At 48.2% G+C, this 26223-nt stretch overlaps 1 long non-coding RNA gene across 1 annotated transcript; it reads left to right on the forward strand.

Annotated features, from left to right (window-relative positions):
- The first annotated feature begins 781 nt into the window (after nucleotides 1-781).
- Nucleotides 782-9450, forward strand: LOC125748029 (uncharacterized). The gene is made up of 2 exons (XR_007399439.1): nucleotides 782-7297; nucleotides 7901-9450. It is a non-coding gene; the product is annotated as an uncharacterized LOC125748029 (long non-coding RNA).
- The last annotated feature ends 16773 nt before the right edge of the window (nucleotides 9451-26223 follow it).

The raw sequence follows: 26223 nt of genomic DNA on the forward strand, positions 1-26223 counted from the left end.
TCTTATCTGTCTTAATGGAGCGCTTTGGTTCCTGGTTGTCCTCATTTGGCCGCGTTTCAACATTCTTTTTGGTCGGTTGCACTTCATGCGGATATGGAATTAACTGTCATTTAACTCTGAAACGTTTCTCATCGTCATAAATTAGTTTCACATTTTCAGCTCATGCGGAAATTCAATTAATTCAGCGTAAGTGATTGGCAATATGACATCAAGTCGGACTGAGTTCAACAAAATGTTTCACGGATGAGAATACTTCCATTTCTCTGAATACGCTGTAAGCAGGCAGGTAATTAAGGCATATAGGTGAACCGGAGCACTTTGGAACATTTTACATTTGAAAGACGGTGATTTAAAAAAAAATAAATAAATAAAAGTTATGCTTGGTGTATACTCTGTGTGGTCTCTGTGTGGTGACTTAATGCAAAAATATTACCCATTGTCCACAAATCGCTGTGGATTTCCTGTTTTATGCTTATCAATTCCTTGTGAATCCCTTTCCCATTTTACAGGCGGTGGGGTAAGCGGGTTTCACATTCCGTCTGCCTGATTAGGGTAATTACCTTCCTGGGTGATTTACTCTGCTGTTGTATCTGAGTGCTGCGGTTTTACAAAGAGAGCTGTAAATGGCCTGCAAATGCTGCAGCCCATCAGAACCTGCCAACACCCCAGCATCCTGCCCCCAGTCCCAACTGGGGGGCCTGGTTCAGGTCACAAGCGTGAGCAGCCTGCTGCAAAGATACTGAAGAGGACGGGGGGGGGGGGGGGGGGTCATATAGGTCAGACGAGTACAAAGCTGGATGGCCGACACATCAGTCACCCATAGGTCAGGTCTGAATAATGGAATGACTCCTCCGGTGGTGGGGAGGAGAATTGCAGGAATCCTGTCAGTCAAGGTGTTTCAATGAAGATCCATCCATCACAGCCATTCATGTCCTGCGGAGAGTTGACCAGACGAGACGCAGCTGTGACGTTTCACCGGCCTTGATGAACATTGTCAAATGAAGGCAGATTTTCCTTTGCCTTTGGTGCATCAGTACAGAGGAATTCTCGCCATCCAGGCAGTAAGATGCAACAGGATGAGACAGCACAAAAAATATAGAGGCACTCACAGAGCATCAGAGTAGACATGTGACTAGGAACTGCAGTGGTACATATTTAGGGAACAAATATGAAATAGAAAAAAGGGCCAGGGACCAGGGTTCTAGTCCCCACGATGGCTCTGTGGGTGGAGTTTGCATGCTCTCCCTGTGTCATTGGGGGGATTCCTGTGGGTTCTCCAGCTTCCTCCCACAGGCCAAAACACATGCTTGAGGTAAATTGGAGTTACGACATTGCCCATAGTTGAGCATGTGTTTGTGTGTGAGTGTGCCCCTCAATGAGCTGACCCCCCATCCTGGGTTGTCCCCTGCTATGGGCCCATAGGCTCTGGGCCCCCTGTGACTATGAATAGGACAAGCGGTTTCAGAAAATTGATGGATAGAAAAGAAGTGCCTGAAGTCAAAAATATGGCAGAATAAAGCAGTACAATAGAACTGTCCAGGAAGGTATACTGTGAAGTTGTGAGGTTGGAGTTGCCACTCTGTCCAGTAACATATATTGTGCATTTATGAGGTTGGAGTATTATTACTCTGTCTAGTAACGTGTACTGTGTGTTTATAAGGTTGGAATATTGCCACTCTGTCCAGTAAGGTATATTGTACATTTATGAGGTTAAAGTATTGCCACTCTCTTCAGTAACATGTATTGTGTGTTTATAAGGTTGGAGTATTATCACTCTGTCCAGTAATGTGTACTGTGAATTTATGAGATTGGAGTATAATCGCAGTGTACTGTGTTACCATATTGCGGACGGGTACATTCTATTACTATAGAACTAGTACCATTATTGTTGCATTGCATTAGGCTTTTATTGATGAATCTGATTGACACATTTACAGAGGTGGGTATTTATTATTATTATTAGGTGTCTTTAGCCACTAGATATGTGGTCGGCCTTATGCCTCTTGTCCATCTACCATCCAGCACCAACACTCAGCAATTTTCAGTGTGTCACACTGTGGAGCTGTTTACCGAACGTGTTGGGCAGAAAAAACAATGTTCTGGGAAAATGCCTGGAAAATCCTTACTCCTTATGTGTTGTTTGTTTGTTGTTGTAGCAGCATTTTTTAGAACCAAATTTCATTCCATATGGCTGCTACTGATGTAAGAAAGCTGAGCTTCGGCTCCATTGAGAACCGTGACTCGCGCACTGTGTCACAAGGTGTAGCTGCACGCGAGGGTCGTGATTTACATGCTTTGTGGCAAGGTGCAGCCGCCTACGAGGGCTGTGACTCACATGTTTTGTAGCAAGGTGCAGCCGCTTGCAAGGGCTGTGACTCATATGCTTTATAGTAAGGCGTAGCTGCATGCAAGGGGTGTGGCTCATATGATTTGTAGCAAGATACAGCCATATTTCAGGCCTGTGACCCCACACACTCTGTCAAAACACATAGCCACATGTAAGGGATTTGCATGCTTTGTAGCAAAGTGTAACGTGCATGTCTGGGCTGTCACTCACACACTCTATCACAAGGTGTAGCTGCATGCAAAGGCTGTGACTTATACACTACTTTACAAGGCGTAGCTGCATATGAGGGCTGTGACTCATACACTACTTTACAAGGCGTAGCCGCATATGAGGGCCGTGACTCGCTCACTACTTTACAAGGCGTAGCTGCATATGAGGGCCGTGACTCGCACACTACTTTACAAGGCGTAGCTGCATATGAGGGCCGTGACTCGCACACTACTTTACAAGGCGTAGCTGCATATGAGGGCCGTGACTCGCACACTACTTTACAAGGCGTAGCTGCATATGAGGGCCGTGACTCGCACACTACTTTACAAGGCGTAGCTGCATATGAGGGCCGTGACTCGCACACTCTTTTGCAGGTCGTAGCTTTATGCAAGGGGCCTGGCCATTAATTAACCTCGCTGGCTTTCATCCCACGTCCGCAAATAAATAGCTCACAAGAAGCACAAACAAAACCATCAATCACACAATGGGCCTCAGGGGACCCAATCGATTACTCTGAGGCCTGTCTGTGTGCTGAGATGGAGTGCAGGCAGCACCTTACTGGGGACGGAATGCAGCACCAAAGGCCGTGTCTGATTGAGATATTGTTGACTGTGCGAATTTCAGTGGGAGAGACATTGCCAAGTGATTTGTCACTGTTGCCCTAGAGGGAGGACCACTACAACAGACACATTTAGAAATATTATTACCTCAGCACATCTACATCCCAGGCAACCTGCGTGGTTCAGTACCTTACGCTTAGAGTTTATGCAGCTGGAGCCAGGAATTCCATGTGTAGGTCTTCACCACTGGGCGGAGCTGCGGGTCACAGTGCCGGAATACGAGCCTTGTTTTGGACAGAGACAAGTCGGGCTCTTTATTCACTGTTCCTGGGCAGCATTTCCGCAAAATTTAAGGGCAGAAATTTACATGGTTTGCAGGGACCAGCTGACTGAAGATGGCGTGGGGTCATTCTCCCCAGTAACATCATCCATACTATTACTCAGGTTTTTCTGTTTCTGTCCTTGTCTTTTTTCCCATATTTCAGCATCTTCTGGCAGATAGAGCTGCTCGATTTGAGACAGGAGCAGAGATGCCACCTTCGGAGTATTGATTTCAGGGAAGCAGAAAAGGGGCATCCGAGAAGGTGGGGGGTGCTGGCCAGTGCTTGGCTGATATTACCGTAATACTGTATACATTGCTGAGTGGGGTTGGAGGGCAACATTAGCCGACCGTGGCTGGAGAGCAGTGGTAAATTTGGGGCTACGTTACTGAGGTAAAAATTCTTGCTGGCCAGTTTTGCTAACTCTGAATAGCAGAACAACAGACTTCCAGGACACTGCACGTCATTTGTAGGTGTCGGGGAGATACTGTCAGTTTGCGGGAGACTCCTGGAACTTCCAGGAAAGGTGGGGTGTCTGCAGGGAAGACCCTCGAGGCATCCCTGGGGTCTTCAACATTTGAAGATAAACAGCTGTTTTCTGCATACATGACCTGTTCTCCTGGGGTCTGGTCTCACTCTTGCCCAGAGTGATTTACAGCTGGGGCTGTTCTCAGAGAGGTTCAGCAGAACCACTCGTACCACCCAAACCGCTAACGTGTGGCTTATGGGCCTAGTTCTACCAGCAGACTCAGTGCCAAAGGCCCTTTTCTGGCTCCTCCTCCTCTTTCTCCTCATGATGTAGCTTCCTTCCTTTGACTCTTCACCTCCCATTCTTACTTTCACTGTATTGAGAACGCCAATGCTAATGTTGCTCTCATCTCCCCCAAAAGCCAGTTCCGATCACACGACCACATTCTTTCTCTCTAATTTTCACCCATCTTTCCTCTTCCTTCCTCCTCCTCGTCAGCAGTGGTTTCTCCAATAACCACTAAAAATTCAATCCACTGCTATCGTACTGAATGGGAAACCAAGTGTTTCTCCTTCTCTCCACCCCTGCTCTCTCACGCCTCCTTATATCATGGTCCTGGACCGAGGTGAGGGTCCATGAACTGGAGGACACTGGGTCAGATTAAGCAGAAGTTGTGAGCTGTTAGCTGGATGCTGCTGGCTAGATCACAGGACTCACTGGGCAGGTTCCAGTGGGTTTCAGTAGTAAGATGCTGAAAATTCAGCATTTACGTTTAATACTTTTATCCAGAGCAACGTATGCTTCAGAAAGCGGCGTTAGCCACTCTCAGTGAGGGTTGCTTAAGGACCCAATGGCCACATCTCTCTCTTGATTGAGGGACTTGAACTGGCAACCTTCTAATCACAAGCACAGTGCTTTAACCTGCAGAGCCACACACTGCCCCCCTCCCCAGTATATGCAAGGGGCCCATGTCCTACCTGAGTGGGGTCAGTCTATCCGTGCCTGTGCTCTGCGGAATGCTGGACATGTTTAATTGGCATATGGGACACCTGGTCTCCATCTTGGTCAGGAGGGAGCCAGGTGACACTTCACAGCCACATGCTCACTAACACCTTCTTTCATTCTGGCTGCTGTTTACTGTATAAATAAGCTTGTCTGTGTTTCTCTCTTTCAGTATGCAGACCAGAGGGAGAGGCTTGCCAGCCCCCTGCTGTGACAGTCTGAAAAGCCAAAGTTAACTTCTTTTTTTTCTGCAATGCTGCTGTTTTCACTAGGGTAATGTTTCCTTATTCCCCAACCCAGATAATCGGTAACAGAATTCACTGGTGCACACGGCGATTCTGCTTCCAAATGCCAAGGACATTTGACAGGGCACTTGGCTTACAGGTATTTCAAATGACTGAAAGTAACTGCGGCAGTGAACCAAAAAAACTCTGCAGTGTGTCTGCTGGCTGCCTTATAGACTCAGAGATGGTATAATGTGAATGGTCCAGATGACAGACGTGCCGTCTATGGTTCTCAGCCGCTCTGCAGATCCAGTTTGGAGCGTGGTGCAAGTGAGCGAAGTCAGAGACACTACAGGCTCCCAAAGCACCATCTTTGCTTTGGGCTTTTCCCTTCCCTTATCTTTTTTTTGCAGAACAAAATGTGAAAAGATGGTGGTCGTGACAGAGCAAGGATCAATAATAAGAAGGAAAATCTCACACTGAATCCTTAGAGGGCAGAGCGATAAATCATAAGCGCGTCCAGACGGATCTCGCTGAGACGGCCGAGCAGGCCCACGCAGAGGAGCAGCCATTTAAAGAATAAAGAGTCTTTTGCTACTTCTCTTGTTCACTCTTGGCAGTCGTTGTCAGCGCTCTCCCACGCACACCCCTGGTAAGCAGGACAGGCCAACGCAAACGCCATTCCGCCATTCCGCTGCGGAAAAGTGCCAAAAGTCCACTCACTTCCTTTGGGACAGCAAACTGGTCCACATGACATGGCAACCGGGGGCAGAAAAGGAGACTTGCATTTGGGGCACAGGTATGCGATGTGAGGGGGGGTGTGACACCCAAACAAAAGGGGGGGGCAGGTATTCAGGCAGAAAAACAAGATGGCTGCCGATGCAAGGAAGGGTAATAATGTCTGGTCTGGACAAGGACAGGAAAAACCATATGTACACCCTTGAATAGAAAGGACTCAAGTGAGAAATGATTGGGCGAGAGAGGAGCATGTGACCTGACTTCACTTCACCCCATTACAAACATTGCAGTTACAGCAGGCTAACGATGTAGCATAGACATAAACCGCAACCCAACCCACAGAAGGCAGCCTCTACTGGCTGGTGATTTTATCACTATATCGTTTATATTTAGGGCGATTTTCCTTCATCCTTATGCCAGTTTCAGTCATTTCTGTGTCAGTGCCCAACCCAGTCGCCCACAACAGTAACTCGTTCGTCAGCAGAGGCGTCTCTCTCACGGTGTGAATCAGTCAGCACGCCAAGCCCCCACATCGGTGGAAGGTGTGACATGACCCTCTCCTTTGGCAGCTAGTACATGATGGGTGTCTGACAGGCTGATTGCAGATACAACCCCCCCCATGGAAATATCATTTAGCACCTGGTCTCTGTGCCACGCGCCATACACCCGGCCTCAGTCCCGCCACCACACACCCAGCCTTTGTCCAACCCGCTGGCCCCCCAGCCTCAGTGCCACCCGCCATACACCTGACCTCTGTCCCGCCTGCCGCACACCTGGCTTCTGTGCCATCCATCTCATACCCAGCCTCTGTGCCACTCACTTCACACCTGGCCTCTGTGCCCACCTCACACCTGGCTGTGCTGCCCCAGCTGTCAGACCCAGTAAATAACAAGTGAATAACAGGGAGGATGCAGCTGTGTGTCTGTGCATGTGTGTGCGAACATAAGAACACAGGAAAATGGGGAATTTACAAACGAGAGGAGGCCATTCACCCCATCCAGCATGTTTGGGGAGATCTTAATTTATAGCTCAGAGTTGTTAAAATCTTATCTAGCACTGATTTAAAGGAACCCAGGGTTTTAATTTGCACTACACTAACAGGGAGATTATTCCATACTCTAACTACACGCTGTGTATGTAGAGAAGTGCTTTCTCAAATTCAGTTTAAAATGTTCTCCCGCCAATTTCCACCTATGACCTTGAGTTCTAGTATTTAAACTATCATCGAAGCAACTATTTGGTTGAACAGCATCCAGACCTGTTAGAATCTTATATACCTGGATCATGTCTCCCCTTAGTCTCCTTTCCTCGAGGCTAAACAGATTCAGCTCAGCAAACCTCTGCTCATAAGACATTCCTCTAAGACAAGGAATCACTCTCGTAGCCCTACGTTGCACCTTTTCCAAGGCAGCAATGTCCTTCTTAAGGTATGGTGACCAAACCTGCATACAATATTCTAGCTGGGGTCTCACCAAGGAATTATATAATCTTAGCATCACCTCCTTTGACCTAAACTCAAAGCACACTCATACTGGTATATGCAGATAGCCCAAGCAGTATCTGCTGTGAGATATCAATGGGGCATCTTTCTTCAGTGTGGAGGTGGTTGTGAATACCCCAAAGTCATCCACATCACTATGTGTCCCGGCCACACACACATCCAGCATCAAGAAATGTATAGCTATAACTAAATCTATAACTGCCCTGAACCTAAAACGCTGAATATCCAATTTTCACAAAATAAGTCTTAGATTAATATGTCTCTGAGTACACAGTACCTAGGCTTATAAGGGGAAAAAAATCTATAAATCTGATGATGATGTCATAAATGTCACATGATCTTTGTGATGTTACTTGCAATCGACATCGGTAACCCTCAGAGGCTGGGCTGAAAATACACACACACTTGTATTTCTCTCATGTACGGCGTATCAATATTTTATCAGCCCTCTGCCTTTTCCAGTTCTATTTTTATATGCATTGGTAAATGCAGTCGTGCTTTAATTCTCCTTATTTTCGTGCTCTGGAAGAATGTTCCAGAAGGGACAGAGGCGACGCACTTCTCTAGCAAGTTGAATCAAACTGCCTCCTTTTTGCGTCAGCCACCCATTTCCAGAATCTTCTTCATGAAGTCGGGGGGCCCTGGGCAGCGTCTATCGCCGCGTTTGAAGTTATCCAAGCAGCTGCTGGTATCCATGGCCGCCTAAAGCGCCACTCTGCTGCTCGATCCCAACAAAGAATGTGACAAAGGAGAAGACGATCCCTTCGGCCAGTTCCCCCGCCGGAACCTTCCAGAACTGGGCCGTGTTTGTTGACTGAGCTGCTTCTTCTGGAGTTCACCTGATCACTGGGCTGAGTTGCACAGCTGCTTCAGTGCTAAACGCCGGTGACACAGCAGAGTAGCTCAAACCCAACAACACTGTCACGCTTCTCCTCATCCAGGTGTTTAAAGGCAAGTTCTGCGCATTTCCAGCTCCTCCGGGAAATGATCACAGTGCGGCAGCTGGTCTACACTCATCCCCCAGCGGGTGACGGACAGTTAAGAGAAGGCATGACGGGAGAGAAGACGAGTGGAGGTGGCTGAGACTCACTGAGCCAGCTAACAGGGAACGATCCCAGAATCTGAAGGTCTTCTCAAAGTTGGCAGAGAATGTCCTTACTGTAACATTAATGGAATGTTTTTTCCATGTTTTACATTTTAGGTTCTGTCAATGTCAGCCCCGTAACATTAATACGCAAACATCCTTTTACTGCTGTTAGTGTTGAAAAAATGGTTTTCAAATGAAATATTATTTTATAAAAGCGCTATATATTGCATATTGTGCATGAGCCAATTCACCTTAAACCCATGTCCTGTGAGGTGTGAGACAGCAGTGTTACCCGATGCCTTACCATGCTCTCTACTGCCTCATATACTGCATGATTATTATTAGATGTAGTAGTGGGTTAACGTTCTAGGAACATCAGGAAAACAGGACACTTTGAACATTTCCATACCTTAATTGTAACGTTTGATAACAGTTCCTAGAACCAAACATTGTTAGTTCCTCATTGTTAGTGAGGGAAGCCATGGGGAACAGAGGCACAACCACAAGAATCAACTTCACACCAGTTCGTGATAAAGCCAACTTAGGTGGAAATCCACCTTGTTGATAGTTACATGCAGGGGAGTCGGAATGGCATGGATGCCCTGGCAGATTTAGAGGGCCCAGCACTAGATAGAGGCCCTTGTATATGTAAAATTATATATAAAATTGGGTGGGGGGGCAGAATTTCTCGATACAACATTGGTCACATGAGTCAAAGTCACTGGGTCTTGAGGGATGACTCTTTGGTCATGCACAACGGTCCTTCTGACGTTAGAAGCCAGGGGTGTGACTTGCGAATATATGTGAGAGTCACAGGGTTCTGTAAGTCTCAGTTGATTCCGAATCAGAGTTGAGCTATTTGACCCTGAGCTAGGAGAATTCAGTGATATGTGCTGTTCCCTTCATACTTCTCTTTACTAAATTACATGGCAAAATCATTCGCATCAATCAAGTGACTCTGAGCACAATAAACATGTAAAAGTTTGTATAAATACCATTGGGTCGTGTCAGTTTTTGAAAATATCTATGTTAAGCCCCCAGAGCCTAAGAGGAGGTTTAAGCATGCAAGTATGTTTACTGAAGGCATCCCATAATGCACCTTGCAGACACACGGCAGGAAGTGTACGCCAGTTATGTGGCACCCGTACCTACTCGTGTTTTGCATGCAGATAGTATAAACAGATCAGCTTCTTCCAGATGTTTGTGAGACATATAGAAACATCTGGAACAATACAGAGTTTATGAGCACATCGCCAATACAAATCAGTGTGAAACATGCAGCGTTGGGTAATTCAGGTCCAGAGAGTAAAAGGCCAGACCGGGATTTTGTTTCACCCAACCAGTTGAATGCTTTGTGACCGTGACTCTTCATGTTCAACTGGTTGGGTGAAACAAAATCCTGGTCTGGAGTTTTACTCTCTGGACCTGAATTACCCAACTCTGGAAATATGTCACCTTTGGTTTGCAGGAAACGCCCTTGCAGGCCCCCCCCACCTAGTGAGTATCCTCATTGTGCCCTCACCATGCTGCCCCCCAGGGAGCAGGGAGGGTCACAGCAGCTCTACCAATACAGCGGGGAAGCTTGTGAGCACTTGAGGAGAGAGGTGACACATGCAGCTCCAGGGTTGGGTTCAGCATCAAAGCAACACAAATATGCCCACAGAAAGTATTCTGAGTGTAGAAAGAAAATGACAACATGAAACAAAGAGAAATCCTGGACATTTCAGGCAATTTTAGGTCCCAAAAAGGAGGATGAATGGTCACCCTGTCCTCAAGGCTGCAGGCCATGCTATTTATGAAAAAGGGGATCCATCATTTTCTTAAACAGACAATAATTTTAAAGGTCAGCGTTACACAGCTGCTGTATTTCTCTCTCTCTCCCTGCCTCACTCTCCCTCTCCCTGCCTCACTCTCTCTCTCACTGCCTAACTCTCCCTCTCCTCGCCTCACTCTCTCTCTCACTGCCTAACTCTCCCTCTCCTGGCCTCACTCTCCCTCTTCCTGCTTCACTCTCCCTCTCCTGGCCTCACTCTCTCTCTCTCATTGCCTCACTCTCCCTCTCCCTGCCTCACTCTCTCTCTCACTACCTCACTCTCCCTCTTCTGGCCTCACTCTCCCTCTTCCTGCCTCACTCTCCCTCTCCCTTCCTCACTCTTTCTCTCACTACATCACTCTCCCTCTCCTGGCCTCACTCTCTCTCTCACTACCTCACTCTCCCTCTCCCTGCCTCACTCTCCCTCTTCCTACCTCACTCTCCTTTTCCCTACCTCACTCTCCCTCTTCCTGCCTCACTCTCCTTCTCCCTGCCTCACTCTCCCTCTTCCTACCTCACTCTCCTTTTCCCTACCTCACTCTCCCTCTTCCTGCCTCACTCTCCTTTTCCCTACCTCACTCTTCCTCTTCCTGCCTCACTCTCCCTCTCCCTGCCTCACTCTCCCTCTCCTGGCCTCACTCTCCCTCTTTCCGCCTCATACTTCCTTATCCTACCTCACTCTCCTTTTCCCTGCCTCACCTTCCATATCTCATGGGAGTTTTGCTTATACAAATATGTTCTGAGGGCAGAACGAAAAATGATTGGTCCAAAGAGATAACCAATCAGATTGTAGAGGAGGTGGGTCCAACATTTTTCTGTAAGTAAAGCCCCCACGAGCCTTTTCCTCTCCCTGCCTCACTCTCCCTCTTCCTGACTCCCTCTCCTTCTGCCTGCCTCCCTCTCCCTGCCTCACTCTCCCCCATAATAATAATAATAATAATAATTGATACTTTATTGATCCCCTTGAGGAAATTGTCCTTACACCCCCCTGAACTTGCTCCTTTTCGTAGAGTAAGCTGTCCGGGAAGGGCAGCCATTAATCTAGGCACCATGATGAGCCACAAATTTAGCGAATACAATCCAAGCAGGATATAATTTGAAATATAACAAATTTAACATCTTCAAAAACTAACCAGTCATCATCTAACCACTGACCCAGTAGAGAGCCTGGAGCCTTTCCCAGGAAGGGAGGAGAACAGGATGCTGCTCTATTGTAAGACACATGCTAAAGGCAATTTATAGACACCAATTAATCTAGCTTCGGGTTTTTGGACTGTGGGAAACCAGAATAACTCCACGCAAACACTGGGAGGACATGCTACCTCCACATACTCACTGCAGGCTTTGGAACTGAACCCACAACCCTGGAGGTGTGAGGCCGCGATGCTGCCCACTGAGCCTCTGAAGCATAAATCATGTTTTGTTAAGAAAGGACAAAAGTAATTCTGGCCCAGCAAAGCGACATTACTCACTGTCGGTGTTTAGAAATCAGCAGCTTTATATTCCAGTCCAGGATATTTCCAGCTAAAAACAAAACTGGAACTGCTGACCTTTCAGTTGGTCATTAATGCACTGCTAAACTTAAGGACTAAAGCTAATATGGTGTTGTTTTTTTTTTTTTGTTCTGTCTAACATTAATGTCGGTGAGTGACGGCTGCCGTGTGAACGATAAACGAGGAGCAAACAGCTCACGGTGCTGCAAGGAATGAGAAAGGCAGAGAGACACATGGCCACGTGGTTATCCAGCGCCCGCGGCTGAGGATGGAGTTTCAGTCGTCCAGGGAAGATAAGGAGGTTCTCTCAAGGTTGTTGTCCCCGAGCGATAGGATAAAACGCAGTCAGAGAAATAATTCAGGAGGTGCCAGGGGGATTCAGGGCGCCGTTTCCGAAAGGTGAATGTCCGTGCAGCTGTCAGGGCATGTATGACATCATCATGGCCAGAAGGGGGAGTAGTGGTTAAGTAACTATACAGGTTGAGACCCAGGAGATAAACTGCTGTTGTAACCTTCAACAGGGCCCTTAGTATTAATAGTCAGCAGTTAATATATGGGTGTATGTTGAATAAAAGCCTATACTTGCTAAATATAATGTAATAAGGCACTTAACATGGCTACGTTTTCCAGGACAAGGTTGTTTGGATGTACACTCAGCTGTATGCCACCTCATATGCAGGACATCATCTGGAGTAGATTGTACTGCACAAGCTGAAGTCTTTCCCACAATGCACCTGGCTTCAGTATGGCACCACCATGAGTGGCTGTCATGGACATTGAACGTGAGGGAATGAATTATCGGATACAGTGGTCACCAGAGGGGGTGCCTGAGGGGGCCCGCTATAATTAACCTAATGGCTGACTGTACGCTCCTCCATGTTTCGGCCGATGGTGTGTGGCTTTGAGTCGTTGCCATGGCAGCAGGGTTGTCCGGGGGAGAGGTCAGGTGTGAGGTTCCTCGCGGAGCATCCGCTGTGCCAATTCCAAAATAAACCGGGACATATCTGATCAGAGGTCAGCTGCAGTTGGACACGGAAAGGTAGTGTGCTGATGCCGTGGAATCTGCCATGCCATGAACACTAAGCCCTGCAACCCTTTCTGGAACATTCTCCCCTTGAAGGTTAAGTCAGGTTATGGCCGCCGCTCTCAGGATGAAGGGAGTAAGTGCCTCGATGGCGGTGCCAGATGTTCGGAGGTCAACCGACAGGCTCCACTGCCTAACGATTCCTCCACAGGGCTGGGACAGCCGGTCAACGAGGAACCAGCAAGAAACAAACAAAACAGTTTAAATTAACAGGAAAACAAAAGCCAAGTAGCCCAGGCACCCAGCGTCTCAGGTCCGTTGGGTGGCACTGTAGCTCCAAGCCTCCAGAGTGATTGGTGGAGCCTGCATGGATTCCTGTGGGTACCTCAATTTCTTCCCACGGTACAGAGGAGTCACGCTGCTTAAATGGACTGATGTCTTTAAATGACCTTTAGTACATGCCGGTGTGTGACTGTACCCTGTGAGGCACTGACACCCCAGATCTGTGGCCGTTTCTCTCCGGCTTCATGGCCTGTCCATCTCTGGCTTTGTGGTTTTCCTCCTGGAATCCTCTTCTGGCTCATCTGCACCCTGGCCTTGATTAAACAGTTATGGAAAATGGATGAAAGGTTAGAGTCTCGGGGCGGCACGGTGGTGCAGTGGTTAGCACTGTTGCCTTACACCTCTGGGACCCGGGTTCGAGTCTCCGCCTGGGTAACATGTGTGTGGAGTTTGCATGTCGTTGTGGGGTTTCCTCCGGGTACTCCGGTTTCCCCCACACTCTAAAGACATGCTGAGGCTAATTGGACTTGCTAAATTGCCCGTAGGAGAGCATGTGAGAGTGAATGGTGTGTGAGTGTGTCCTGGGTTGTTCCCTGCCTCGTGCCCATTGCTTCCGGGATGGGCTCCGGACCTCCCACGACCCAGTAGGATAAACGGTTTGAAATATGGATGGATGGATGGATGGGTTAGAGTCTCTGTTCCCAATATAGTGAAGATTTGGCAAAACAGCATCAGCTAAGCAAATAACATGAAAATGTAATGAACGTAATGAATATGAGAGAACCGTCATGGATATCATCTCACAATCGGTTCTCCAGGGAACAATCACTTTGTTTCTTCATCACAGTCAAGGTAAAGTGGAATGATTACCCCCCCCCCCCCCCCACCCAACCCACCATGTCAGAGGAGGACAATAATCAATATTCATGTGCTTCAGCCTCCATCTGCAGTTGAGACACATGTTGGGGTACATTGAGGCGTGGATGTACCCCATCATTGGGAACAAGGGCAGAAGCAGAGGATAGGCAACAGTCGGGGTCTGGGTTGGAGGGGCAGGTTGGGGGGGGTTCCAGAAACCGAGACAAGACTTTGGTCAACATGGCAGAGAGTCACACGATGGGGAAGAGGGAATTTCAATGTTACAAAACATGTGATGTGCAGTATTAAACGGAGAAGGACTCTCATGCTGACCTATCTGTATGTTTTCCTTACATTAACGTTTACATGTGGCCTAGCTCAGAGATTAAGGAATTGTTTTTGAAATGTTTAGACAATTTGTCAGTGTCTGTTACACACGTTACATCAGTCGATGCAATGACTCACTCTGTCTGTCCATCTGAAAACACCATGAATCAGCCAGTGTGACAAAAGAACCACTGCACTCTGACCCCCAAGCTTGCTTTCACCTGTATGTGTGGTTGTGTGTCTCATGGAGAGCAATAAGGAGTAGGCGAAAAGAGAATTAATAAAGCATTAATAAAGTATCCTCTGCGATCCATCCTGGGTTGTTTCCTGCCTCGTGCCCATTGCTTCTGGGATAGGCTCCGGACCCCCCGCGACCCAGTAGGATAAGCGGTTTGGAAAATGGATGGATGGATGGACAAAGTATCCTATCCTTTCATTATCCCATCCTATCCCATCCCATCCCATTCCATCCCATCCTTTTAAATCATATTCTATCCAAATCATTTTTATTCTGTTCTATATATGAGCATGGTGTGTTTCCTCCTGCTTTAATATGAAGGTGAGGGTGGATCAGGCCCCCTCCTGCTTTAATATGATGATGGGGGTGGAATCTGTGTGTCACTACATCCATCTTCCACCATCTTTCTAGCCACACTTTCCAGTTCATGTCTGGTCTGTCAGCTGTCCCATCTGCCTGACATACTTCCTCATCCCATCTAAGGTGTCCCCCAACCTAGGAGAGACTCCGGGCTTGTCTGCATCCCTCTACTGGATAAGCAGGATGGATGGATAGATGGATGGATATGCATTGTTCCCTCATGTCCTCTATCTCACATGGCTCAGCGTCTGTCTGAGGGGCATCGAAAGGACAGATTGACGGGTTTTGCTGGCAACACAGTGTCAGATGGTTCGGGTTGCATTCACGTTGCATCACACTTATTTATTCCAGTACTCCCATTATGCAGAGCGATTGACTTCCTGGGCAGTGGTGAACCATGGTGAGATTAAGTAACAACACGATTAAAGAGCATCAGCAACATCGCAATATGAATCAGCAGATGTGCAGGGAAGCGACCTGCGGTTTTGGGATGTCAGAATTCACATTTACATACACGCACACTCACGCGGAGCACAACATCCATCCTCACGCGTGTCCGTCGACATGGCTATACCACCGAAACATGTTACATAAAAATCGCGGAACCTTACGTAAGGCTGCTGAGCGATGCAGGGCATGCGATCGCTCTTCTGTGGAGGGCCATGAATTATAACACATTACGTAAGTATTAGCTTGTATAATATTAAGTTATTTCAGGAAAGACATTTCCCTAAACATCTCAGAAAACTGCATGTATCAGATTTTAGGCATGTCAGTCACAAGCTGGTTGCAATACACATTTTTTAGATTTTAATATAGATTTTAGACATAATAGTAGAACAGCTAGTTATATACCCTTGTTCATTAGTTCATTGGTGTTCACTAGCTTATTGCATACATAATGTGGTCTATTATGTTTTTGGATGGATGCATTCAGTAGTGAGTACAGATCACTTCACATCAACATGGCTGTGGTTGTCTTGTTTTTTCCCCAAACCTGCTTTCCGCAGGTGTCTGAAGCAACAGATGCTTGATGATTTGCAGCCCGCTGGCCTTTAGCAGTCTGTGCTAATGAGATGCGGTTCAGCTCACCTCCCCCCACATTGCCCCCGCCTCGCTGCCGCTGGGACAGATTCCAGAGCTACCCGACGCAGTAGATTTTAAACGCACCCTCATAGCTGGCGAAGCACGCTGCCCTCCACCAATGGGAGCAGCGTTCCCATCCAGCCGGAATGCCGTGTGCCAGCGTTCCCAGAGGCTGCCTTCCCTGCCTGCTGAGACGGAACACGCTCACATCGTCCAGATGGCCGCCATTCTGCTGTCAGTGATCTCGCTGGCAGCCAGAGTGCCTAAACAGCTCCGCTTTCCCTGGTAAATATTAAGGAGGATTTCTCGCCGCCGAGCCTCTTTGCTTGACCTTCTCCACCTTAGTCACCCGTCTGTCTGTCTTTACATCCTCTGTCTGCAGGCTCTCAGTGGATTTTTTTGAAACTCAGCTGATATGTACTTTAGATGAGGCTTTATTTTAGATAAGGAGCGGTTAGTTTCTCTGCAGTAATCATTCTAGATGGAGTATATTACCTCATACCTTATCATAATAATATCTAACCTAATGAGGCCACGGCGGAGTACTGCTTCTCCCTTAAACCTGACGCCAGCTGGCTAGGCCCATATTGTTTATTGATAGTGGTGCACCTCAAATAGCAGGAAACATGACCCCCCCCCCCCCCCCTTAGGCGGGGGGGGCTTTGATGTTTCTGGGGCCAAACTCAAAAAGTCACTTTGGGGCTGACAGGCAGGGGCCACACAAGCTAATTTCAGAGCTGAAAGGGAAGCGAGAGAGAATTCAAAATCAGATGACAGCAAAACGTATCGACAAGCGGATCAAACAGGTACATTCAGTAAGTTTGTTCTATGGTGGGACTTGCCCCCTCCCAAACCTTAGGAGCCCCCCCCCCCAAACTATGTGTCCTGCCGCTGCCTGGGTGGATCTATGAGCGAGAAATACAGTCACAGGCCACAGGGTTCGGTGATGGCGGACCAGCAGCCCCAACACCAGCCAAGGCCTGTTTAATGGTGCAAAACCGCACTGAATTGTTATTCACCCACATAGATTCCATAATTTACTGCCATATCTTCAACATTGCTATGAATGGCAGAGCCTCCATCTTTAGAGAGAGAGTAAACATCAGCCGGGGCGTTTCGCTAAATGGCAGGATGCTGGTGCAGCCACAGAGTCGGCGAGTTCTAGACGCTTGTCGCCAAACCAGCCAAAGTCTCAGGTTCTCCACTCGGTCGATAGCATCACCTTGGGAACCTTCTCCGACTGCATCCATTTAGATGCTCTAAAGCAGGAAAAGCCGCCCTGATACAGTCGTGTCCCATAATTCCTCTCGCTTTGCGTGTTATAGTGATTTATTACTGTGCTGCTGATTTCTCCTCAGCCTCCAGGTGTGTGCGGTCGAGGGGGGGGGGGGGTGAGGGGCTTCTCTGTTTTCTTCTGGTGTTGGGATGGCTGGCAGAGCTTGGAGGCTGATTCACCGACGGCACCCGCCTGCCAATCAGCCGTGGAGGCCTCAGCTTTAAATAGCGGCTCATCCAGTTTCACCGAGCAGAGATGCTCTCGGCTACGGAAGCACCAGAGAATGCAGTGGTTACATTCAAGATGGCAGGATGTTGCACACAGATACCTGTATTGTACTAGGCATGAGTGTCGCATTACAAATGAGATCATGCAGAGTGCAAAAGTGTAAACAATGGGCAGACGAATAGAAAGATGTGTTTTGTTTTTGTTTTGAAATTTGTTAAACCTCCATAAAATATACATTTAGGTGAACCTAGAGCAATACTGTAATGAAACACCGCGATGCCACATGATATGTGTCATGTCACATGTTACATGATTGTTCCACACCCTCTTCTTTTATGTATGATTGTTTTTGCTGGGGAACAGGGGGTGGGGGGGGGTGGTAACTGTCACATTGAGAATAAATAGAGCATGGACCGTTTCCGTCATCATTGAGTCAGCAGGAACGGCATGTGGCGAGAGTTCTGCAAGGCTGCTGACGATCCAGAAATGACTCCAGGCCCAGCTCGCGTACGAGGGGGCGGGGCAGGTGTGTGCTCTCCTCACCGTGGTGAGTGCAGACATCATCGTAGAGTAGTGGGAAGTGCAGTCATAAAGGGGGCCATGCGGCCTTTCTACCATCAGGTGACTTTAATCCCAGTTCTGCTCTTTTTCAATGGAGCCCAGTAGAATACGCCGGCAAGCGCTGAGCTCTGCAGCTCACAAAGATAAGAAAAAGCGTATTCTGCCACACAACAGGTGTGCGAAATCTAGACCTATAGTCACATGTTCAATAAACCGTAATGTGACAGCTGAGGACATGTACTCCATACCGGAAGGTTACTGGTTTAAATCTCAGGAGTAACTCCGATGTGATGGCTGTGTGCAGGACGTCTCTGGTCATCCTCTGCTGGACCTGCACCTTCCCCTGACTGCCAGGACGTGAAGGGTGCGATCACGCTCAGAACGGCCACCCTTAGCGGCTACGGATCTTTGGGCCGTGAACGTCGGAGTGGGCAGAGTGGCAGGTGGAGGCCTGACCTCCACAGCTCTGGATTGGCTTCTTTGCTGAGATATCGTCCCTGTTTGAACGCTGCAAACTCGGCTTTAGACGGGGCAATAAATAATGCATTGGCAATGAGAAACGATGCGCAGACATCCGGCAGAATCACCAGTGCAGCCGCAGCAAATCATCAGAAGTTATTATCCAGTCGCAATTGGCGTCGTTTCCATTAATGCAGGAATAATCGATGGGGTCACTGAATTATTAAACGTCTTTAAAAATTTCGGAATACACCAAAGTGAGTCGAGCTGGAAGTAGTACTCACTGGGTAAAAAACAGGATTTTGCGTAACGGAAGCCAGCTAACAGGTAGGGAGTGTTTCTGCCACGCAGAGTCACAGTGTGAGGAGTTAAAACGTCTGCTGTCAGGGTGCAGGTTGGCTGCTAACAGGTGAGGGATCCTTTGCATGTATCCGGGATGATATTTAAAGCAATAACAGGTACATCCTGAGTCCATTCGTGTGCCATTAATGGGATAAATGACTTGCCAGCTTTGCAATGCAGGCAAGTGACTGAGCAGTTGCATTTCTTTATTTAGCAAACATTCATATTTAAAGCAGCCAGAATGCTAAGTGCAGGATTCAAACAAGCAACTTTCCGCTCACAAGCAGACCATCCTCACCTGCTAAGCCACACAGCAGAACCAAGTAGCCTAGTCGCTAATGATCTAGAGCATCTACAAGCCTTTGTGCTACAGCTATGGTAAAGGCATTATTGTGTGCGATGTTCACACAATGGCTCAGAAGTGCAGTATTGCCACTTATTGTCCATCTGCTGAAAGTTTATTTGGAGTTTGAGCCGCCATCTCTTCACATAGTGCCTCTAAACCATTACACCTCCCACATTTCCATTCTGCCAAAAGCGGTAATGAGCAGAGGGCATGGTGTAAAAGGGCCGTAATCGCAGTTCTGCCCCCCCACCACTCTCTCAGAACATGGAGAATGGGGGGGGGGGACTCCATTCACCGGGGTCACCATGCCAACGAGCACTTTGATCCCGCTCACAGGGCCTCCGCTGATACTCACCATCATGCACCATCAGCCAAGCAGAGAAACTCACTGCCGTAACACATCTGCGTCTCATAACAGACAGGAGCACAGAATCAATAGCAGCAGTGTATCATATCATACCATAACAAGAACCACACGGTATCCAAACAGGACTCACAATGTTACCTATCCATCGTCCTGGACAGAGTCACAGGGCACAAGTGAATCAAAACAGGAACCACAGGAACCAGCACCTGTGAGAGATGGGAGTCAAATTGTTTATTGCACTCTGTGTGCAGAGGCTGGCCCATTCTCCTTCTAACAACCAGACCTGTCGGTGCCCAGTGCCTCTGCAGCCCTGTCTCTTAAGGAAGCTAACATGTGACAGGAACCTTGGGCCGGATGAGTCCAAAGACCCCACAGCCTATCCTGGAGGCAGCCCGCTTCCTGGACATGAAACGATTCAGTTTCCTGTGTCTTGGAGCCAAAAGCCTCGTCTCGTCCAGGGTAAAATGGACCCTGAGGGAGCAGAACAGCACCAAGACAAACAAAGGATAAAAGCAAGGGATGCTTTGTTCTCTTTCCACCGAGGTGCTGCTTTGAACAGCTGGGCTCCCAGTGAACGGCTGTTCCCTTCACTGGCCACTGGTAGTGAAACAGTTCTGATGGGTTTAAGTAGTCGCTATTGGAGGGGGTAGGAGAACCCCGGCAGGGAAGAGAGTGTCAGGTCCGGTCATTTCCCATCATGAGTCGCAATTATGGCAGTCCTCTTCCCGTGCCAGCGATCCCATGCCCTCCCTGCGGGTGAGTGCGTCGGTTTGTAAATCAGAATGTGTGATCTGACTTGCCAGGTAGCGCCTGCGATCATCACTAATGTAGATCTGCAGGTCACTCTGGCTGGGAGTGTGTCATGCATTAAAGACCCTTCATTTGGTACACTGCATTTATTCAGCACATGCTTTTGTCCAAGGCAACACACACGAGGATAAGCGAGCAGGACCAGGGAGCATCTCGGAAACAGGGCGTCGCTCACAAGCACAGCAGTGATATGATTACTCCACCACCCATGGTGTTTTCAGCTATGTGTCTTCTTGGCCGCGGTTCTGCCTGCTTTGCACACCTGTATGCAGACAGCCTCCTCTCTCGAGGTGTCAGTGCTTGGAGGGGGGCCGGTGAACTGCAGCCTCCAGCTCTCCATACAGATTTTACTGTATGTGGGATTGGAATCCGGCCTCCGACTGACCCAAGCAAGGACACAGTCGTGTTCCAAAGCCACTCCAGCATGCTCAAGGCTGCCCTCTCAATCATTGTCATGCTGAACAATGAATCTTCATCCTCTTCCACTGTGCTGTGGACCAGGTTTTCCTCTTGGACTTCTCTATGTTTAGCTCCATTCATATTGCCCTCGGCCCTGACTAGTGACCCTGTCCCTGGCGCTGAGACACCCCCACGACACCTAACCAGGCTTCACTGTGCGTGAGGAGCAGTATCTGCCTCTCAATTTTTATCTCACTAGACCAGAGAATCATTTTTCTCCTGCTCTCGGTGCCCTTTGAAGCACTCCGGGTTCTTGTTTACCCCCTTGATCCTTCTTACCCAAGTACCCAAGAGGTGGACGGCTCTTGGAAGCTTCTGGTTGGTCTTTTGACGATGATGGTGCTGACAGTGCTCACAGGGAACCCTCGAAGCACTGCAGACGCCTCGACACGATTCTGTCTGCAGAGAGTGCCGTGGACTTTGTGGCTTGGTTTTTGCTCTGCCACATACTGCAAACTGTGGCACCTTGTAGTAACAGGTGTGTGCCTTTTCCAATCGTGTCTAATCCAGTGAGTTTGCCACAGGGGAGGGGGGTGGAGCAGCTACAGGCTCATCGAATGTTGTCTCTGTCACCGTGCATGAATCACCCACACATCTGAGTATCTCCTTCCTGTGTATTCAGTACAGGATCGTATTATTCGGCTATATCCAAACTGGAAATATGTACCATAGAATCACCTTTGAACTCCGAGCTTGTGTTCCAGGCTCCAGTAAAGTATTGAACTAATGAAGGCTGTGGATGCTTACTCACTGATTATACTAATTACAACCCCCCAGAGACACACATTGTTCCTGGTGTTGCCAGTAGTCCAATGTGAGCAGTGATGCATGGTGGAGGGGGGGTGGGTGTTTCAGACATTAACGCTGTTGATAATCACCTCCCCCCCAAAGACACAATCAGGCAGCTACTATGCACCTTCTACCTCCTCGTCCATGAGGAGGGGCCACACTGCCACACTGCCCCACCTCAGGAAGTATCTGCTTCATCAGCAAGTTTAGGGTCCCGCGGGAGATGGGGGGGGGGGGGGGGGGGGGCATGAGAAATTATCCTGTCAACACACCTTGCTGGAGGAAAATGGGAGGGAGGAGAGTGGGGGAGGGGCTGGGGGGGGCAGATGGAGATGGTGCATGCCAGCAGGTCTCAGCAAGAGGGAGGGGTGGAGAGGGAATGAAGACACCCAGCCCTCTCTCACTGCCCCCGTCTTTCCCTGTTTTTCACCTCCTTGCATCTCACAACCGCACGGTGGGGGCAGTGTGTGGCTGTGCTGCTCCTGGGATCAGATTGTCGACCGTTCAAATCCCATGGTTGCCAGGGTGATGTCACTGTCAGGCCACTGAGCAAGGCCCTTAGGCCGTGACTGCCCCAGGAACCGGCTGACCCCGCATTTTCAAAAATGTATGTTTGGATAAATATAACATCGGGTATCTGCTAAATAAATAAAAAAGAACATGGGTTCCTGTGTCAGTTTTCATGCGCCCCTCTTCTAGGAGCAGGCACCTTTTTGAGTATGTGTGTGTGTGTGTGGATTAGGTTTATATTACATTGTGAGGACCAAATGTTCCCCACAATGTAATAAAAACTAATTTTTTGACGTTGTGGGGACCATTTTTCAGGTCCCCACAAAGATCTATGAATGCAATTAAAAAACTAAAAATGGCAAAAATCTTATATTGTTTGGTTACTTATTGTTAGGGTTATGGCTGGGTTGGGGTTATAGTTTTCCCCATAGAAATGAATGGAGATATAATTACAAACCTGTGTGTGTGTGTGTGTGTATTTGAGTGTGTGTGTGTGTGTGTGTGTGTGTGTGTGTGTGTGTGTGTGTGTGTGTGAACAGGCACACACGCCTGCAGCACCTCCTCAATGATCTTCTGACAGACTCTGCAGGGAGACCCTAATGAAAGGTGCTTAGAATTAGCCAAACAAGGCTCAGCTATGCATTATTGATCAGCCCCATCATTAAAATCCCCACAGGTATCTGTGAGAAGGCAGGACATCAATAGCTCCGCTGGCTAGGATGGAGGAGACTAAAGCCTTTCTTCTGGCAGCACGTGCTGGTGGGGGGGCTAGAGATGGTTCTAGTTTGGGGAATGCTGTAAATACTGAGGGTATCTTTTCTGGTTTCAGTTCTGATTTGGGTGCTGGTGCGGGTAACAAAGTGTGTCGCTATTGTCGGTTCTGATTTGGGGACTGGTATGGGTACTGAAGGTGTATCGCTATTTTCAGTTCTGATTTGGATGCAGGTGTGGGTACTGAAGGTGTGTCGCTGTAATCGGTTCTGATTTGGATGCAGGTGTGGGTACTGAAGGTGTGTCGCTATAATCGGTTCTGATTTGGATGCAGGTGTAGGTGCTGAAGGTGGTCGCTATAATCGGTTCTGATTATTTGGATGCAGGTGTAGGTGCTGAAGGTGTGTCACTATAATCGGTTCGGACTTGGATGCAGGTGTAGGTGCTGAAGGTGTGTCGCTATTATCGGTTCTGATTATTTGGATGCAGGTGTGGGTACTGAAGGTGGTCGCTATTTTCAGTTCTGATTTGGATGCAGGTGTGGGTACTGAAGGTGTGTCGCTATAATCGGTTCTGATTATTTGGATGCAGGTGTAGGTGCTGAAGGTGTGTCACTATAATCGGTTCGGACTTGGATGCAGGTGTAGGTGCTGAAGGTGTGTCGCTATAATCGGTTCTGATTATTTGGATGCAGGTGTGGGTACTGAAGGTGGTCGCTATTTTCAGTTCTGATTTGGATGCAGGTGTAGGTGCTGAAGGTGTGTCGCTATTATCGGTTCTGATTATTTGGATGCAGGTGTAGGTGCTGAAGGTGGTCGCTATAATCGGTTCTGATTATTTGGATGCAGGTGTAGGTGCTGAAGGTGTGTCGCTATAATCGGTTCTGATTTGGATGCAGGTGTGGGTACTGAAGGTGGTCGCTATAATCGGTTCTGATTATTTGGATGCAGGTGTAGGTGCTGAAGGTGTACCACTATTGCCGGCTCCAATTTGGGTGCTGGTGTGGGTACCTAAGGTGTGTTGCTATTGTTGGTTCCAATTTGAGGACTGGCGTGGGTACCGAAGGTGTGTGGCTTTTGTCGGTTCTGATTTGGGCGTTGGTGTGGGTACCGAAGGTGTGTCGCTGCAGAAATAAGAGCACACCAAAAGCCCGTTGATTCCACATCCACCCATATAGAAATTCACACCTATCAAGGTATTGGCTGCTTTTTCCTCAGTTTCATGACTCCATTATAACACTGAGGAAAGTGACACTTTTGTTGTTAACAGACATTAATGATTACTGACTTATTGCTTTTGGTATAATTCATTGCCTAAATTATGCCCATAATTATCACTGTAATCTACTCAAATGCAGTTGCTTACGAAAGAGGTTAATCCTGGACAGTAATTTAAACAGAACAAACACCAGTACAGAACACAAAACAAACATGGATTAAAGAACATATTGTTTATAGCAGAGGAGGCTCAGCTAAAGGGGGCTGGTATGGACGTCTCGAGGCAAGGTGCAGGCAGGTCATGAGTATGTTCATTTATGTCATATGCCCCTGATTCCCAATCCTTTTATAAGTTTCACTTTCATTTTCTCTCAAGCTCAGAAAACTCAGCCCCATCCAGTTTGTTTTGCATGTCTGCCCCTTGCTCCTACAGAAATGGCCATACTTCCTTGTCCGTGCTCTTGTTAACACCTTTCCCACAGTCCCTGTTCCTTCCTTTGTCACCTCTGAACAACCCAACAGCAGACAGTGTCATAGTGTCCATTTAACAAGCAGGGTGAGACAGTTCCTGGTACAACTGGGGGCTGAGGGTCTAGATCAGGGACTCAATAGTGAAATCACTCTACCAGTCCTGGGATTCAAACTGGTGACCTTCTGATCACAGTCACAACATCCTACCTGCCGAGCTCACCCCCACCTGATGAGCCCCCCGCCCCCCGTTAAGTCACGAATCCATTCTCTTAGTGTGAACAGGAAGAGGTACGATGAAAGAGCGTATTCATCATTCCCGTTCTGTAGAAAAGAGAAATTGTATGACTCTGTGTAGGCGGAAGTCTAGTGAAGGATGACATTCAACCAGAGCACTTCAGCATTTCATCGGCCTACGTCTCTCCTAGCGCTGATGTCGCTAGCTGCTCTGCCAGAGAAGCTCTTTGCGTTTTTTTGGAGTCGTGAGACATGTCCCGCTGAATAAAGAGGGTACAGCTTGTCAGAGATTCCAGGTGACATTTAAAAGCGGATGATTAGCAGGTAGCATGACATTTAATCCAGCGTAGTTCTCACCTTGCTGGAAGGTTCCTCAGCTAGACAGTGACAGCGGGAATGGCACCGGGAAAGATTCCAAGTTGTACAGAAGCATTCTGTAAGTTCGGGAAGGTGCTCTGGACAGACGCACCTCCCAAGCAAATAAATGATATAAATATTAGAGGCAGATGAGCGGCAGCCACTTGTACGCCCCCTTCCACCACAGAACAAGCGTGCGTCTTCTTTCACCTTTTTTAAGTGACATTTGCATGTTGTTTTGGCTGCTCCTCAGCACAGCATCCCGAGGCATTTGAAGTTCTTACAGCATGAGTGTGATAAGCCCAGTGTCTGCCTGCAAGGGAGTGTCTTCAGCTCTCCATCCCCTGCAGGAGTCCTTTTGAAGACCTATCTCCATCGAGCCACTCTCTCCTCTTTATTTATTCATCACCTCCAGCACATTGTCCCCCCCCCCCCCCCCCGAAGTTACAGGAATAACGAGTCATAGATGAAGCAGTGGGGGTGGAGGTGCCATCTTCAATGTCACCCCCCACTCCAGAAAGAGCAGGGCTGCTCTCTTTCCGCTGCCGATGCGCTCCATGGGGTGGAGCAGAGCGCACGCTGCGCTCAGAGGGCATTCTGTGTGGGGCGGGGCCCCCTGCCGGAATGAGCATCCGGGTCAGAGACTGTGGCAACTGCGGTCTTTATATGATAAAGGGTGTAGATGAAGGGAAAGAACAAGGGAGGGGAGGACAGAAGGAGGCCAGGAACATAAAAGCAACCATTCGTCATGAATGCAAACCATGCGCCTCCTTGGGGGGGGGGGGGGGGGGTTCACAGGGTGGGGGTGCTGGGCAGGAGCTGGGCAGTTCACAGTCTGCTCCCTTCCCCAAGGTATCCATCCATCCGTCCATCCATCCATCCATCCATCCATCTTCCAGCATTTTATCCAATACAGAGTTGCTGGTTCTCCAAGACGGTTAACCCACAGAATCCTAAACTGGCTCGAACATAAAGCATGCTGTGTATACTGAACTGAAGCACTTTCTAAGCAACTACCGATAAATGAAAACATCAGAAATAAATATATAAGCACCTCTATGCCACAAATCCCCGACCCATCTGTCAAAATCTGTATAGAGGCAGGGAATTTGGGACCTTCCGCCTCGTCTTCCCGTGAGTGTCGCTG

This window comes from Brienomyrus brachyistius, chromosome 8, assembly GCF_023856365.1.
Source record: "Brienomyrus brachyistius isolate T26 chromosome 8, BBRACH_0.4, whole genome shotgun sequence".
NCBI lineage: Eukaryota > Metazoa > Chordata > Actinopteri > Osteoglossiformes > Mormyridae > Brienomyrus > Brienomyrus brachyistius.